Below are 18,637 nucleotides of genomic sequence, written 5' to 3'. Positions count from 1 at the left end.
CAAAGTGGTGAGAGGCATCCAGTATCTTGAAGACTTTTCTTTCAGCCAAGAATTCTTAAATATGTGGAGTTCATCTTGAATTGTAAGGAATGATTAATTAAAACAACATCCTTTTCTACTCGAGTTACAGACAAAGCGTGGTGGACATGCACAGCTAACATGGAAGTACTATTATTTACCTGAAGTCTTTGTACAGACAACAAACCTGTTTCTGCAGCCACTGTTGTTAGTCTCTTGATTCATAATGACTTAAGCACACTTGACATCAACTGCATCAAGATGTGACATGTTTTATAAAAAAAGGAAAAAAAAACATTTAAAATTAAAAAAATATTTTTAGGTATTTTCACAAACAAACTGGCTTTTAAATAAATTTGCTTCCATATTGGTTGAATAAGATAAAAACAATTAAACTGAGTGGGAAGTGAATAAAAAAAGGCTTTAGGTATCGGTTCCATATTTTTCAAAGCCAAATATGTAAATGCTAAGGAAAGAAAACAAAGAGGAGATTCCAATCTTGTAATTTAATATTGTTATTAAAACTTTAATGTATCCTATTCTTTAACATTTGGTGTTAATATAAAATTACTTGGCAATGCTTGACATTTGAAATAAACATTTTTCTATTGTTTTATTGCAAGTGGTCCAATTAATTTTGCTTAGCTACAGTTTGGTCATAAATCAAGTGAGTTTAAAGACACTACCAAGTTGTTAGGTGCCCAGAGAAAATTTCTCCCTTTTAGAAAGGCCAGGTGATTTTTCCAATGTAATCTTGCCCCCAAAGTAATATCTGAATATGTTTTTGACATGTCTAAATATATATATATAAAGAAATATTTGTTAACACAAAAGCATTTGATCTATGCAGATAAATGCTAATAGATTTAAAAAGCTAATATTAACAAATACCAGAATATGTGAAGTTCCATTTTTAAAGTGTTTGAGCTTACAGAAGAGAAACATTCATTTTAAATGAAGTAAAAAATGCCTTGAAAGTAATTCTTTGGTTGCCCATTGATTAAATTCCATAAACTAAATATGTTTTTAGCTTTAAAATTATGAGCTGTCATAAACTTTATATATTATGAATTTTAAAATATGTTTGAGTCACCTGCAATATAGTTTCATCCCACTGACATCAATTAAAAATAACCCTAATATATTATTTTTATATTTATTCCTCAGGTGGAATGGCTATTTTAATATGCCCAGTGTGGATAAAATGTCACATTTCTGTAACTTTTGACTAAAGAGCCTATATTTATCTAGTTAATGAATTTAAAGGATCTATCTTTCCCTTCATAAAATACCTCTTTTTCCATTAAAGCCCCCCCAAGTTTAATTAATTTAGGATTTTGAATGATTATTGACACCCAATAGTTATTTTTAATATTTGTATTCTTGTTATTTCTGGAAGAAAGCCTTTGTGTAGCACTTGGTATTTTGCAAAGTGCTTTTAAAACATTCTTACTTAGTGTATTTCATAGAAGGGAAGGAAAAATGTAGGGTTTAACAGTAACCATTTGCATTGAACATGGAGGCATGTGGTATCATGATATTCTTCACTAAATTTAGCTGTCCCTAATCACAGATCCTAAGGTAATACAATATAATTTTAGTGCATTTCTCCTCATCAGGAATGCTGGAGGTGCATTTTAAGTTTTAATAATAAGTGCTAGAATGACCAAATTGCAGACTAATTGTTTCCATATTGTACTTACAATGAGTTTTTAAAAATGAAAAAGAAATGACTATATACAATCAATGCTATTTATTGTACCTCTGGGCCTACTCTTCTAAAAATTGTAGCTTATCAATTTTTCTCTGTCAAGCTTGAACTAATGTAAATAATTGAAATAATGTAAAGTTATATTTTCATGTTTTTATAGATACAACATGACAAGAATACATAATGTAAGAGTATTTCAACTATGGATAATGTTGATTGGATAATGCACATCTCAGTTACAAGCAGTACTCATAGTTTAATATCCATGTAACGGTGCATCAATATATTGCTATATAAATATGTCTGTGTGCATATAAGTGAAAAGTGGTCAAACAAGAGTGATGACAGCTGTCTAAAGGTTTTTTTATTCATTTTATATAAAAACTGTTATGGAAAGACCAAAATGTTTATGAACTATTCTTATGTAAATTTACAATTGTCCTTTACTGTACTTTTTTGTTTACAGTATAGTACCTTATTTTCTGCTGTGTAAAGTGGGTGTCAAACTCCAAGAAGACATGCACTTTCTATAACTTCTATTGAAGATATTGGAATTTCCAATTTTTCATGTGTACTATGTCAGAAAATGCTTTCGATTTTATTTTTAAATCTAACATCGGATGGCTTTTCCGGAGTGTTGTAAAAACTTCAATCATACATAAAACATGTTCTTACAAAAGGCAAAGATCTTTATTTTTTTTACTTAATAGTACTTCAAACTAATAACAGTGAGACCAAAAAGTGTATCTAAGTTTATTCCCAAACAAGCCCAACTGTTCCTACTGAACGAGGACATCTTTGCTCAATTTATTTATCAGCTAGGTACAAAGGTAACATAATAAAAATAACTTTTTTGGAAGCTAAAATAATTAACAATTCAGGTCGTTCATACCTACACTCATTAAGTGCTTCACGTATATTTAGGAATATGGCTATGAATTATATTACTCATTTTATTATAGATATACCCTGCTACTACAAGATCAGGCAATACCATCACCAACCATCCCATTGTATGTTATCCGTTCAGCTGCTGTGATAGCCACATTAAAGAGCAGAAAGGTGACTTACTTTAAAAATTCCATAATGTGTTTACAAAAAAGGTGTTCTTACAGTATTGTGCTGAAAGAGAGTGTTAATGAGAAGCTAAAATTCTTGCCGCATTTTTTTTTTACAAAGATAATCATTTTTCAGGTTATTCTATTCACAAATATTCAAAAATTATTAAGACACTATAGTTTTTCAAAGTTACACATTAATATCTTTTAATTTTATAGATTTTAATAGATTTAATGTTTCATACATAAATATACCAATGAATCTGCTTAAGATAACAGTTGGAGATCTTAATTTTCAAATCTGCAGGTAATTTAAATATTTTGGTGGTCATGGTAGCAAATAGGAAAAATGAAGGGAAGCATTAGCAACATAAGAAAGCTACAGGATGATTTCCAATACAACACCTTAACAATATCATTTAAACAACATTTGTTGAAATTAATTAGAATATGGCAAAATGTGATTTCTCCCCTTTCTTCTACTCTCAATCTCATCATTTCCTAGAGGTACCGGTCTAGCAATTTTAAACAAATAAGAATTACTTCTAGGTTAGAATGTATTTCTGGATATTTACATTTTTTCTGCTGGATAAAACTGATTATATATTTCTTTTTGAAGTAAGTGGTTTGATTGACTTAGTCACAAAAGTTGTCATTATTATCAATCTTAATTGATAATGTATGATTATAAATAATAATATTCTATGGGCTTCAGAGAGTATTTTGGTTACATTTCACAAATTTTATATGTACTCTCAACAAGCTTATTAAAGGAAATATCAGAATAATATAAACATCTGTTTAAAAATAGAGCAAATTTTGTGTGAAGCGTTCTCATACTTAAAATAGGTTTATTTTTAATCACCAACATAAAAGATGGGTAAGTATAAGTGAATCATCATGATATTCTGAATGAAAATTTGGAAATGCATTAAAAGGTTTGTAAAAGTTGTATCACCTTTTAAGTAGGAAGGGATTCATTCTCTTAATGTGTTGTTTTGGCAAGACCATGAGAACAGAAATTCTATTAGCTACTAATCAGGAAATTATACCTTCTCTATTTATGTGTTTTAAAACAAAACATAGACAGCACATGGCACTCTAAGTACAGAGAGATTCAAACATACTTATGTAAGCATGATGATATTTAAACAGGAGGACTAAAACAAAAGCTCTAAGATCCAGTGAATATAGAAAAGTGCCTAGAGTAAATCCAGTTCATAAGAATCTGTGTATGTGTTTTATACCCTGTCTCTATTCATCTCTTCTTGCTTTACCATTTTATGTTCTCTTCTTGCCCTTAAATACTACTGCCATTTTTATACCTATTATACTTTAAATGGTATCTCATTTTGTAGTTTCATTCATTTTGCTTTTTTTTCATGTTATTCCATCTATTTCTAGCTTGCTTATTGTAACAGATTTTGCTTTGTGGGCACTTGGAATGCAGTTCATTTTATCAAAGACATGACTGACAGTTTCAGAGTCTGCTTAATAACTATAATAAATGACTAAGGATTTCTCTTGTGAAATAAAATTTCTTGTTAAGCTCTATTTCAGCATTTCTCACATATTCTGATTCCATAATTGCCAATTTGTTATATTCCTCCATGTATTTACAGAGTTCCACAATTTATAGAGTTTCTGTAGGAAACAAGGGTCTCTTCTATGACACAGGAAGAATGAGAACTCTATTTGACTGTTTGCTTATCAGAATTCTCTTTCAAAGCCACTTGACACTGAGCACAAGCCAATTCTCCATTTTAATTTCATTCTCAAGCACTTCCAGATTATTCCTTAACTGCCTTTTTTCCCACTAGGTATTAAGTAAATTTTGCTATTTGAGAGCCAAATTGCTTTTTCGATATGCATAAACTCACTATTACTTCATTGGATATGCCTGAATTCACTGAATGAATTTGGTCATTTTTCTTTCTTTTTTTTCCCTTTCAGGTTAATGTGCCAATTTCATTTTACTGTAAATTGTAATGTGGGGGTGTGGATTAAGTCTTGGGAGGTAGTCAAAACCAGGATTCTAGCTTTACCTTCCCTTTTTCTTCTGCTTCCCTTTGTCTCCTCAACTGGAGTATTTGGACACTAGGACTGTCTCACTGGAATGATGAAAGGGAATTTGATATGATTATTAAAGATAGGATGCAACATTGTATCTTTTAAAAATAATGGTTTGAAGAAATGGGTTCATGATTGGAGTGCCACTTGGTGCAGAAAATGTTTTTGGTATCCAGATAAGATTTTATTTCATCATCTCAAAGCATTAGTAAAACTGTTCTATCCTGTAACTTTCATTTATTAATTATTTATTCCATCTGACAATATTTATTTAATTTCTTCCTATATAAATATTGGCCAAGGTAAGGGCTAAATTTGAAGCCTCTATTCTGAGGATTAAGCGCTATATTTTCATAAAAGGATGTAGTTCTTTGATCCCATTCATGCAGAAATAATATCATGATTACTTGGATTAGTCTGTGACAATAGTTTGATATTTTCTGTCCAACAATTTTTAACTGAAGACATTCAAACTTTAGAGCAGATGTCTGGTAGCATTCCTCAACAGTCTTAAATATGGACTCATATTTTCTTTTCTTATACTAAGATTGTGTAAATTGTATGTCTATAAATTTATTTGCCATTCATTCAATATTTTTATCTCTATTCTCAAAGAGTCTAATTAAATCCATTAACAAATATCAGAGTTTGGTAATTCTAAATCTCTGCCACCTGTGTAGCTTATGTATGTATATCTAGTATCTATTTCTTTGTGTGAGTGTTAATTCAAAAAACATTTTAAGTATTTTTGCTTAGCAGCTAAACAGCATCTTATATACAAATGGCAACAAAAATTAAAGAATATATATATCCTTATAAATATATACATATATATCTTAAGTAAATATATGTGTATATATTTATTTTTTAAAATCTGGTAATTTTTCAACCAAGAGCCTACCAATTCAGAATTTATTCCAGAAAATGTTTAATGTGAATATCACTATTTGTCAATATTTATTTTTATTTAAATATTTACACTAAATCACACCTAAATTCCATGAGGGTAGTTTATTTCAGATGGGATAGCCTCGGGGAAAATTCGAAGTTCTATTAAATTTTGTAAAAAAAAGAAAAACATATTTTGTGTTTAGGAACATATATGTTATATTTTGATTACTATCACTCATTATGTTGCTAATATTAATAGGTAAGGAAATTCATTTGATAAGTATCAGAATCAAAACCAGGTATAAATTAATAGATGTATATTTTCTAGTTTTATTTTACTATTTATATTTAATTTAGAGGTTTTATATATATAAATCACGTTTTTTCCCCAGCTTCTTATGGTCAAGAATTTTGTGGTATAAGAAATGTGTGCTCACTGTGCTCACTGGAATTTTATGATTTTAGCTATTGAGTATAGTTGACTCATATCTAAAGGCACTTTTGTGTAAATATTTACAGATTTTAAAGGAAATCGCCTCATGAAAAGATTTGAAAGTTTCTTGAAACCATTATGTAGAAAATGGAAATATGTTGTACTATGAACTATGTATTCTTGCTTTGCCTATGCCTTCTACTTCCCCACCCCTACAAATTAAACCCCGTTTGACTGGTTATCAATTAGAGAATAGTTTTACTGAAGTCTAAGTCATGGGTTGCAATCACATGTAACAGTTAATTTTACATGATTCCTAGATCATAGACAACATATCGAACTTTGCACATCCTTCTTGCAAATATGTGCCTTAGTTCACAGTGAGGGATAATGTGGGTGATTACTGTTCAGCTGTCATGTCTATTTGGGGTTCTTTTTAACTTAAAATGCATTCCTGGCTTTATAATCATATTTAGTATGTATCTTAAAAGGTTTTCAAGTCTGTTTTATGTACATTATCTTGTCAGCTATTTGTGTTAAAGAGATAAACATGTCTGTTCATTTTTATTTAATGTTGTTCGTGTTTCTGTGTGTGTGTGTTCATGTGTGTATTAAAAACTCCACATTCTCTGTAGCATTTACTCTGATAATTATTTATAAAATTGTTAACTTATGAGTTTGTAGTGCAAAAAACACTAGATAAATTGGAGTACATTATTTATGGATATTTTTAAAGGGTTTTTAGAAGAAATTATTCAGCCACTCTTAGGTTGGATATATGAGTCAAAGTAACTTAAACTTGAGCCCAAAATTATGCCTTGCTGTTTTTATGTGAAATTTATTTTAAAGGACTTGCTTCACCAAAATTAAATTTCCAAGATATGCCATTCATAATTAGTTATCAAGCATTTCCGCATGGGAAAGTCTTTTGGAATCAAGTTTAAATTGTGTGCAAATCTTTTGCATTTATTTCATCAGAAAAACAACAACTTGTGGGAAATAAAATTACACTTCAATTTCAGAAATAGTTTTCTGGAAATCAGAAAAAAGTATATGCCTCAAATATCTAAATACAGTTTCTAACATCAAAGGTTAGTAAGTTATCGATATAATTTTCAAAGTGTCATGATCATCTTCAGGACACCACTTTCCCTGATGAGATATTTCCCGAGGCTTGGAAAGACTAAGCCATTGGCAAATAGGACATAGCTAGTAAATGACAAACGAAGATTGTATCTCAGGTATGATTCTCTATTTGAATACTTTTTTTTCCTTTATCAGATAAAATCTCTTTGTTAACATACAAACAGCTATATGTGAGGAAAGTAGGAATGCTCTATTCAGAGGAACATGGGTTTTTTCCCCCTGTAAATGATGTCTTACCTTTTGAATTAGGATACACTCTTGCAATTCAGTTTGTATCCAGAAACTTTTCTTACTCTGAGTAGGATATAGTATCATAAAAATGACTGTAGAAACATCATGACAATTTTAAATGTTATTGCTATATATTTTTAGTAAGTAATGACATTTATTTGTATTAATATCCTAAATGTTTACGATGAAAACATAATTAATTACTCAATTAGCAATTAGAAAAGAAAGATACATGTCCATTTTTGCTTAACTGTTGTCCTAAAACCTTTTTTAAAAAGATAGATTATAAGACAAATGCAAGTTGTCATTATTATATATTAATTTGCTTCTAGAAAATGTGAAAACGTTTTGCAAATAAAAATATGAATTAGTTAAAATCATAAAGTATGCAACATCAAATATGCATTTTCATATTTCACATGTTTATAAAGATAGTGGCTTTTAATTCTGTTTGATTATAAAATGGTAATATCTGGGCTTAGAGTTTACACAAAACTTCACATTAAAATTTAATACTATCATATAGCAGTATGTAAATTTCAAAGCACTTTCTGTTTGATTCTTAGGTTTTTAGTCATTATTCACACATCACCACATTATTCCTATTGTCATATCATCTTCCCAATACAATGGCAAAACCAGAAAATATTTTCAGAAGCATAACACTTATTTAATGTTAGCATTTACTATTTTTACTTCCTCTGTTACACACTTATTTTTCCTATAATTTTGTCTTATCAATCTGGCCAGCTTTCACTTATAAGCATTGACATGACAATGGTTGTTTGATCTTTTAATTTCCTCTTCCTTATCATTAAACCCTATAAAAATCTTTCCTATATATGATTGAGCAAAAGTCTAGTAATCTCTCAAGCAGCATGTTAATGTTTTCTTTTCTTGTGACTCCTTACCTGTATCCCCCACCCTCACTGTACCCTAAGCAAAGCTAATTAAATATTTTTCATTGTTCAAATGCAGTACCTGGTGGAAATCCCTCTAAAGGAGCAATGATGCTGTACTCTAGTGGTTTGCTTAAACATCAAATTCCTTTATTATAGCGCAAGCCTCCTGAAGCAGAGAATAAATATGTCTTATTTATCATCAAGTACCTGACAGGTTTTGGGAATGATAATAATAACATATAATTACAAAGCACATATTATGTCAGGCATCACATTATGAAGAACACGCTATTGTTATAATCTTCATTTTACAAATAAGGAATTGGAGGCATAGAGAGGTTAGATAATTTGCTCAAAATCACATGGATAGTAAAATGAAGAACAAGGTTTTGTACCTGGGTTTGAGGGTAGCAGAGTTAGCCCTTGTAACCGTCACATGAAAAGAGATGGGTCACTATATAAATGCTATCAGATAAAAAAAGTTCTAAAAATAAAAAAAAAGTTTTGACACACCAAACAGCAGACAGGCGCCCAGGGTATAGATTTGTAACAAGCACTCATACATCACTGGAAAACATCACCGAATGTATAATGAAGTGGAGAAAAGGCTATTTAGTGAAGTCCCCATGGGATAGTAGTAGGTGTAGTTGGAAGACTGCTCTAATAAGGCATTTGGGCTAGAGTGAGATCTCTGACAAATGTGCTCCAGTAATAACGGAGAACTGCTAACCTGCCATGTAGAGAGTGTATCACGTTAACTGCAGAGCTTTTGCTTTGCTGAGTTTGGTGCTGGAGTAGAATTGCTAAGAAAATAAGGTGCAATTAAACATAAATTGTCTCCTTCACAGTAATTTTTTATAGCACATTATTTTTATGTAGGGCTGCTTTTTTTTTTTTTTAAGTTGTATTTTATGGCCAGATTCCTGGAAAATATCGTCTAACTAAATGAAGTTACTTTTCTTTAGGAATATTTCTAATGACTTCCTTTCAAAATGGCCATATTGTTGCAATTTCTCCTTAGCCGCCCCCACCGAGTCAACTCTCACTACTTATAATGTGAACATAGATATTCCTGGGAGATATTTTCCTTTTTTTTTTTTTTTTTTTTTTTTCGGAGTCGCGTTCTGTCGCCCAGGCTGGAGTGCAGTGGCGCAATCTCGGCTCACTGCAAGCTCCGCCTCCCGGGTTCACACCATTCTCCTGCCTCAGCCTCTCCGAGTAGCTGGGACTACAGGCGCCCGCCACCACGCCCGGCTAATTTTTTGTATTTTTAGTAGAGACGGGGTTTCACCGTGGTCTCGATCTCCTGACCTCGTGATCCGCCCGCCTCGGCCTCCCAAAGTGCTGGGATTACAAGCGTGAGCCACCGCGCCCAGCCGAGATATTTTTCATTCTAACTCAACTCTTTTCAAATTGCACTCTCTATCGCATAGGAAAACCATTCTTTCCTATGGATTTAATTATCATCTTTATGCTGAGTTTTCTCAAATGTATGTGCACAGCCCTGGCCATTTTCCTCAGTTCCAGACTTGTATATTCAACTGTTCAGTAATTTATTATTAATATAATGAATATTATTAATAATAATGACTAATAGTAATTGAAAATCTGTTAGATGCCAGCCACTATTTTGGATTTTACATATATTAATGCGTTTAACACAGAAATGAAATGCAATCCATATTATCATTATCTCTATTGTACCTTAAATAAATGGAGGTAAAAAGAGATTACATAGTTTGTCCTTAGTCTCAACTGCGTCTAGAAATCTCCACAGGGACTCAACCTGAACAGGCTTTAAAACTGAATTCATTATCTTCCCAGTAAAAATTGTTCCTCCTTCTGATAAGTCCCTTTTGGTTACATTTGGTCCGTAGACTACCATTGTAAATATGAACTTTCTTACTTGTAGAAAAAAACATAAATTCCATTTTAATTATTTGCATAAATGCAGGAGAAACTCTTTCATAGCTAATCTTTCCTCATTCATAATTCACACTTATGAGCATATACAGACACTAATCATGGTATTTTGGAATATTTGTAAGTCCAAGAGAAAAAGAAATTCACAAACAATCCTTAATGTTTTGTTTCTTAAATTGTAGTTCATTTTATTTTAGCAATTCATCATCGCTCCTTGTGTTAAAAATCACATCTAGATTGTATTATGTTAGAGTCCTAGAGGGCTCATGCTAATGTTCTGTGCCCTCATTTAATGATGTATTTATTTACTGAATAAATACTTATTGAACATGTATTATGTAGCAGGCTTTATACCATGCTAGGGTACATGGTACTACTGTCAGTTACATTTTGTCTATTTCAAGTTGAAAAAAGTAAATTATTCAAGGTGTTTATTAAATTATTTTACTTTCACTTATTCCTTACATGTTTCAAACCCTCTTGCTAGCTTGTTACATTACTTCTTATGAGATGTGGAATTAAATTACTTTAATTTATCCAACAAATATTTATTGAGCACTCACCCATTGTATTGTACTAGGATGATGTCATGTTGATAAAACACACAGAGTCCATCTCTCTTTAGAACTGCCCTGTAACCTGTAAAAAAGATTTTGCACAAGTAATCATACGCAGAAAAAGAGTTATAAAGGAGAAGAATGTGCCATGGGAAAAGGCAGGCCCAACTTAGTCTGAGTGGTCTCAGGAAGGCCTCCGTGAGGAAAGTGATGTTTAAGCTGAGACATAAAGGACAAATTGGAATTATGGAAAAGGAGAAAACATGTTGGAGGAGGAACATTTCAGGCATAGGAGACAATGGCAAATCTGAGGAACTGGAAAATATCACATAAGTCTGGAATATAGAACACCAGGGGAGATACACTGAAGTGATCTCTTTCTTGCTCCATTAGCTTCTACTCTGCACCTCTTTGTAGCTTCTGAAATATTTCATTCAGGAACAAACGTGCTTGGTTTTTGTTTCAACAAAGGTGACATTCACTTGCTCCTTACAGCAATCATATTAGATAGGAGTCGTCATTACAAATGTGACTAATGAAGAGTGGATAGGGAACATGCCCAGATTCATTCAGGGATCTACAAAGGGTCAGAACCAGACGTGGAGCCAGCTCTTTGGCCTCCAGCCCCTGATCTTTCTATTGTATCATATGCTGTTCTACTCTCCAGTGAGTACATAGCAGTGTGGTTCGAACCATGCCCCACTTTACTATGCAGCTCAGAAAATGACCTGTGCCTGCGCTTTTCAAATGCCATGTTTTGTTTACCCTGGAATAGACTTTTGTACACCACAATAGATCAAAATACCTCTCCTCGATGAATTTTTCCTCTTCGTTTTTAAAAAGATCAAATGAATCTTCACTTGCGTGGTATTTTTTTTTTTTGAGACGGAATCTGGCTCTGTCACCCAGGCTGGAGTGCAGTGGCGCAATCTCGGCTCACTGCAAGCTCCGCCTCCCAGGTTCACACCATTCTCCTGCCTCAGCCTCTCCGAGTAGCTGGGACTACAGGCGCCCGCCACCACGCCCAGCTAATTTTTTTGTATTTTTAGTAGAGACGGGGTTTCACTGTGATCTCGATCTCCTGACCTCGTGATCCGCCCGCCTCGGCCTCCCAAAGTGCTGGGATTACAAGCGTGAGCCACCGCGCCCGGCCACACCTTCACTTTTGATAATAAAAAAATCTCAATCACATATCACATTTTTGTGATTTCTACTATTTCTTTCCATCTGATTTTATCAGAGAATTTTAAATGAAGTATATTTGAATATAATTAATAATTTTATTATATATAATTATTATATATGATTAATTATATTGTTAGATTTATTATTTATTAGATGGGATTACATATAATAATAATATAAACTCCTGTTGAATCTTCTCCAAAAATGTTTATTATAGGAAATATTGAAAAGCATAAGCACATGAAGAGGGTTTGACCATCTATTTGGAGCATTTTCTTTGATCTTCTAGTCTTTGTTTCCTAAGCTTTTCACTAAGTACTGCGATGTTCCTTTCCCCTCAATCTAATGTTCTCCATCTGTTCTCTCAAATGTGATCTTTGCCATTGGAATGTAGGATTTAAGCCATAGTAACCCATGAAAAAGACATACCTGTGCTGAAAGTCAAGGAGAATCTCACATGTTGAATCAAGGCTATGCGTTTGTGTCAGTAGTTGCTCAACTTATTAGTTAATTGGCTTTCAAATAATCGGATCTAGTTTTAGGTTTCAAAGGTACTGACAGTTACTACTATTGTGCAATTAATTATCCATTTCTTTCTAGTGTCTAACGTGTACTTAATCAACGAAAAGGAGCCACATATTGATCAGAAATGATAACCATAAAATAAAATAAGTAGTTTAGGTTGTCTGTAAATTAAATATTTGTTTTTCCAGGTTTAAAGAGTTGCCTGTGCATCACACCTTCCCTAGTTCATCCGCCTGGGGATGGTTTTCGAATTACATGATGTTCATTCATTCATTCATTAATAATTTCTCACTCATAAATATTTATTGTATCCATTATGCATCAAACAATGGAAAAAGGCTGAAGTCTATTGATGGAGACAGACATGTAAAAAGATTATTATATGTAATGTAATCCTTCATTCACCAAATATTTATTGAATACCTGTTATTAACACCAAGCATTGTTCAGATAATAGGGTTAGAGAGGTAAACAAGTCTTAATGAAATAAGTCTTTATTTTCATTCAGATTACTCTCTTCTCAAGGGGACTGGCAATAAACAAATGGGCAAAAAAATACGTATCAGGATATTCTGAGTACTATGAAGTGAAAAAAGCAAAGACAAGACGTATAAATGGATAAGGTATTATTTTTGACAGGGGGTCAGGGAAAACATATCACCCTGAAGTATGGGTAAAATTTGAACAGAAACGTATATGAAAGGAGAAAGTTTTTTGAATATCTGAGTGAAGACAGTAGGAATGAGAGGCACGTGGAAGTATATAGTAGTAAGATTTCTCTGAATAGAAATTTACATAAATCATTGGAGCTGAAATAGCTTAGACAATTTAGAAGAACCAGTGGCTTGAACACAGTAAGCTGGAAGATAGTAGTTAGAAATACAGTCAGGAGTACCAAAGGTCTAGATCTTTTAGAGTTTTGGGTCATGTTAAGGACTTTACATTTTATTCAAATGTGATAATGCCAATAAAGAGTTTGGAATAAGAAAATGACATGACCTAATTTATGCATTTAAATTGGCTGTGGTTGAAAAAATAACTAACCTTCACTGAATGTTACTGTGTGCAAACACTGTGCAAAGCAATTTTATCTTGAATAATGTGTATCATCCTTAGATCAGCTCTGCCAACTCTAAGGTATATTATATTCCTCTTATTTAACAAATGAAGAAACTTAGATGCAAAAATTATATGACTCTGTGGTCACAGAGCTGGTGATGTTTGAGCTGTCATTGAAACCAGCAAATCTGGCAGTATAAAACACGTTGCTTCATCAAGGAACTAGACCACAGAGGAATATGAAGAAAAGAAGAAGGTAGAAGCTATACTCAAAGTCCAGGTGAGAGATGACACCTGGAGTGGTGTGAGAAGTGGGTGACCTAAACTTTTAGCAGAAATCCTAAAGGATGCAATGATAGATTGCATGTGAGAGTATAGACTGACAGACAGTAGGCAAACCGGGGTGCTATTTACTGAGATTAGAAATGGGGGGGCAGGAAAAGGCTTGTTTTGTTTGTTTGTTTGTTTGATTTTATTTATTGGATGGGATAGAAAATCTAGGTTTATTTTGTTTTGAAAGAAATTTGAAATAGTTATTTAGACTGGCAAGTGAGACAGTCAAGCGGGCACTTGGATACACTCATCTTAAGACATAAAATTTGAGAGTCCTCAGCACAGAGATTGCATTTATAACCCCAAGATTGGATAAAACACCACCAAAAGTTCTAAGTGTTGGTTCCTGGACACTGTAGTATCTAGAAGTGGGGAAATGAGGAGAAATCAGTGAAGAAGACAGAGAAGGAGCAGCCAGTGAAGTTGGAACAAAATCAAGAGAGTTTGGTGTAGTCAGTTTAATTTTTAATAGAGTATTAGAGAAAATGGAGGTTATGGAATTCCTTATAGCGGATAACTTCTAAGCTAAACCGCATATGCTGAAGCTGGTCACACAGAAAAAGAGGCAACGTTAATATCCCCTTAGATGCCCATCTAGACATCATGTAGAAATAAAGCACATTGAATATCATGCTTTCATTACTCATTGAGTACCTAAAACAAGGACCAAATGTGCAAAGATATAGTGTAGGAACTCAAAATTTAAAAAGTCAGGAAGCCATTGCTTACACAGTGTCATGGTCACTGAAACAGGAGTTTTGCAAAGCCGTAATATCTGATGTCCTTAAGATACCAGAACAGCACATTTCTGAGCCCATCAGAATTAGAATGAGTATCTTATCTAAGATTCTGTATGGAACGACACTGGTTCTGAGTGCTTTGTTCACTTCATACTGCCATGAGAGCAATAAACAACAACAACAAAAAGGAAAACGATCACTCTAAAGATAATTAAGCTGAGTATTTGCAACAATTTGTTGCAAACACAGTTGAACCATGGTTAAGAGCATGAGATATGGAAGGAGACACATCAGGTTCAAATCAAATAGGTGCTCTACAACCTATTATGTGTTAGCTGGGAATTTGTTTACTCTTTCCCCTATTTCCACATCAGGAAAATGGAGTATCTATTTCTTAAATAGAGATTACATGATATAATACATTAGGGTACATAACACAGTGCTTGGCCTAAGGTAATAATTGATCAACCTATGTTGCCTTGTGTTGTACCATGTCAGTTTATAATGTGAGCATTTTTGAATACTGTATCATTAGTCTGTGAAAATTTATTTTAAGGACTTACGAATGCTACATTTACATAACTATTTTCTTATTACTAAGCATGTAGGCTCTACATTTATGATATTATTAATAATATTTCTCTGAATATAAATTTACCTAAGTCATTGTCTACATCTTTGATTGGTATTTCTTGACATATTTAATGTCCTTGCTTCTTTTTTAGTCTATGATTTATATTTCATGAAACCAAATTACAGTTTTACAATAATAGCTAAGAGCTTCCTTCGTTAATTTACAGATTTTTCTGCCCAACATTTACCACAAAAAAACACACATCATTATAATGTTCCTTTGTGCTACATTTTTCTTAAATTTATAGAGATAATGAAAAGGAAAATTAGCTGCAGCCCGAAAACTCCTTTTAAAGTATGCATCTGAGGACATCTTTACAAAGCTGTTTAAAACAGCATAGAGCTTTACTTATGCCAAAGAAATTCTCTGCTATCACACATTTTAGAGGATATGATGTATCCTACATTCCTTTTCTTTGAGTTAACATTGTATAATTCAGGACATAGATGATGAAGACTATGGTTTTACTAACCAATGATTATTACTGTTTTAGGAGAATTATTGTCCAAAGAATAGAGACTCTCTTTTTCCTGCCAAGCTAAACTTGAATTAATCGAATCTCTTTATGAAGCAGATGTTGAAACACTTGGAAATTCAGTGGGCAGGAAGGCATCAGTCAGAAAAGATTTTTTTTTAATTATTAATTAGTTTTTAAACATAGCTCTTTTTACTCTTATTTATTTTTAGTAATTTAATCAGATATTCCTGGAATAGGTTTTGCAGCCTTTCTGCAGTTGCGGTTTCTTTCTTTGACTTGTTTCAGAAGTTACATCATTGTCAGCCTTCCCCTTTGCTTATGATGGGAAGACAAAGAAAGGTGTGCCGGAGGTCAGGCTCTATGAACCTGACATAATCACTGATTTCCCAAGTCAAGATGCACAACAAGCAATGGCATCTGTTTACCACTCTTCCTGTTTTTATTTTTGGCGCTGGAAAGACCAGACTCCAATGAAGTCTCATAGAAGAGCACTAAGCACTATTAATAGTTTAGAATTGATGTAATGGCCAATATTAGACTTTACTCTTGTAAGTTTAAAAGCCTTAGCAATGGAAAGAGTTATTGATATTTTTGGTCAAGCATTCATGTAATCTTTTTCTTAACTCATGCTACCTGTAGAAAAAAATAGTTTCAAAAGTGTATCTGCTATTAAGAAAATTATCCTGGCCAGGCACAGTGGCTCACGCCTGTAATCCCAACACTTCGAGAGGCTGAGGTGGGTGGATCACCTGAGGTCAGGAGTTCCAGACCAGCCTGGCCAGCATGGTGAAACCACGTCTCTACTAAAAATACAAAAATTAGTTGGGCATGGTGGCATGTGCCTGTAATCCCAGCTCCTTGGGAGGCTTAGGCACAAGAATTGTGTGAACCCGGGAGGTGGAGTTTGCAGTGAGCCGAGATCACACCATTGCACTCCAGCCCAAGTGACAGAGCTAGACTCCGTTTCAAAAAAAAAAAAAAATCATCCAACTCAAAACATCAGGTTTTTTATTCCAAAACACAGTACACAATACAGTGACCTAGGATCTTTTCTTTTGAGGAAACAATTCTAACTTCAAATATTTTAATTGGGCTTTAATAACGCTGAGGGAATGCTGTGAGTCCCCCATGAGCTGAAATTCTCAAGTGGAGTCAGGGTTGAGTAGAATAAATTGGTGCTTTTCATGGATTGTTATTAAGTTGGTGTTAGATATTCCTTCCAGTTCTAGTTTGTGGCTACCAGATGCTCTGAAGCTCAGCTTGTGCTTTTGGGCTTTTGCTTTATAATCTTGTCAAATCTGGCTAAGAAATTTTTAAAGGTGCAAGGTTACCAAGTGTGATGATATTGTATAAAGAAATATACTGTTCTTGCCGGGCATGGGGGCTCATGCCTGTAATCCAAGCGCTTTGGGAGGCTGAGGCAGGAGAAACGCTTGAACCCAGGAGGGGGAAGTTGCAGTGAGCAGAGATCGTGCCATTGCACTCTAGCCTGGGCAACAGAGTGAGATTCTGTCTCAAAAAAAAAAAAAAGAAAAAAGAAATATCCTGTTCTTTTGACTTAAATCTTCTACCATTCCCTAGCAGTGGGATTTGGGGCAAGTTCCTTCTCTAGCCAAACATCACTTTCATCATCTGTGACACTAGAATTTTCATACCTATCTGGCAAGCTTATGGTGAGAAATAAATATTATGCAGCACCAATAACAACTAAGCTATAAATTGAGGTGTTATTCTTGACTCCTCTTCTCTAATCTTCTAGTTCCTAAATCCAACAAGTTAACCAGTACTATCTGCTTGACCTTCAAGATATTTTCCAAATCCACCCGCCCCACTTCATCAAATCTGTGTTATTGTGTTAATCCAACAGGCATCATTTCTCACCTGAAGTAATTAACTAGCCCCTTAAGTGGTCATCCTGCTTTTACTCTTGCTTACTCAGTCTTGGCATTTTATTTAAGATCTCCAGAGTAGCCAGAAGGATCTCAAAAATACAGATAGAGAGGCCGGGTGCGGTGGCTCACGCCTGTAATCCGAGCACTTTGAGAGGTGGAGGCGGGTGGATCACCTGATGTCAGGAGTTCAAGATCAACCTGGCCAACATAGTGAAAACCCATCTGTACAAAAATACAAAAATTAGCCGGGCATGATAACAGGTGCCTCTAATCCAAGCTACTCCGGAGGCTGAGGTGGAAGAATCGCTTGAACATGGGAGGCAGAGGTTGCAGTGAGCTGAGATCAGGCCATTACACTCCAGCCTGGGCAACAGAGTGAGACTCCATCTCAAAAAATAAAAATAAAAATGAAAAATGAAAAAAAAAACAGATAAAATATCCCACTTATTCTCTGCTTAAAACCCTCGGGTAAATTTCATCTTATTCAGAATAAATCCCGACTTTCTCTTATGGCTTACAAGATTCTGCATCTCCTTGCCCTCCTTCCTCCTCTATGGGAAGAGTCTGATTCCTCCCGTGTGGCTTTTCCCCTCACTCACTCTGATCCTGTCACACTGACTTCTGGCTGCCTTCCCATGAGGGGGGCCAAACTCTGGTCGCCTTCGGGCCTCTGCCCACACTGATTCCTTTGCTTGCTACTCGGGAGGCTGAGGCAGGAGAATGGCGTGAACCTGGGAGGCGGAGCTTGCAGTGAGCCAAGATCCCGCCACTGCACTCCAGCCTGGGCGACAGAGCAAGACTCCATCTCAAAAAAAAAAAAAAAAAAAAGAAAAAAGAAAAAGAAACAGCTT

The 18,637-nt window shown here is 34.0% G+C and overlaps 1 protein-coding gene and 1 long non-coding RNA gene across 4 annotated transcripts in view; one reads left to right on the top strand and one right to left on the bottom strand.

The window, feature by feature from the left end:
- LOC116463489 (glutamate receptor 2) overlaps nucleotides 1-565 on the top strand; it is a 133,811-nt gene extending 133,246 nt beyond the window's left edge. For all 3 annotated transcript variants that reach the window (XM_032146617.2, XM_032146615.2, XM_058434670.1), the window contains exon 16: nucleotides 1-565. This exon is cut by the window's left edge and continues 219 nt beyond it. The gene's annotated coding sequence lies outside the window, so the exon portion shown is untranslated.
- Nucleotides 566-10,173: 9,608 nt separating this feature from the next.
- Nucleotides 10,174-18,637, bottom strand: part of LOC131382525 (uncharacterized) — a 35,471-nt gene continuing 27,007 nt past the window's right edge. Inside the window, exon 3 of the long non-coding RNA XR_009212070.1 lies at nucleotides 10,174-11,022. This is a non-coding gene — a long non-coding RNA (uncharacterized LOC131382525). The remainder of the gene's footprint in view (nucleotides 11,023-18,637) is intronic.

Source organism: Hylobates moloch, unplaced genomic scaffold, assembly GCF_009828535.3.
Source record: "Hylobates moloch isolate HMO894 unplaced genomic scaffold, HMol_V3 SCAFFOLD_38, whole genome shotgun sequence".
NCBI lineage: Eukaryota > Metazoa > Chordata > Mammalia > Primates > Hylobatidae > Hylobates > Hylobates moloch.
Note: the sequence above shows the minus strand (reverse complement) of the source record. Positions and strands in the feature narration are given on the sequence as shown.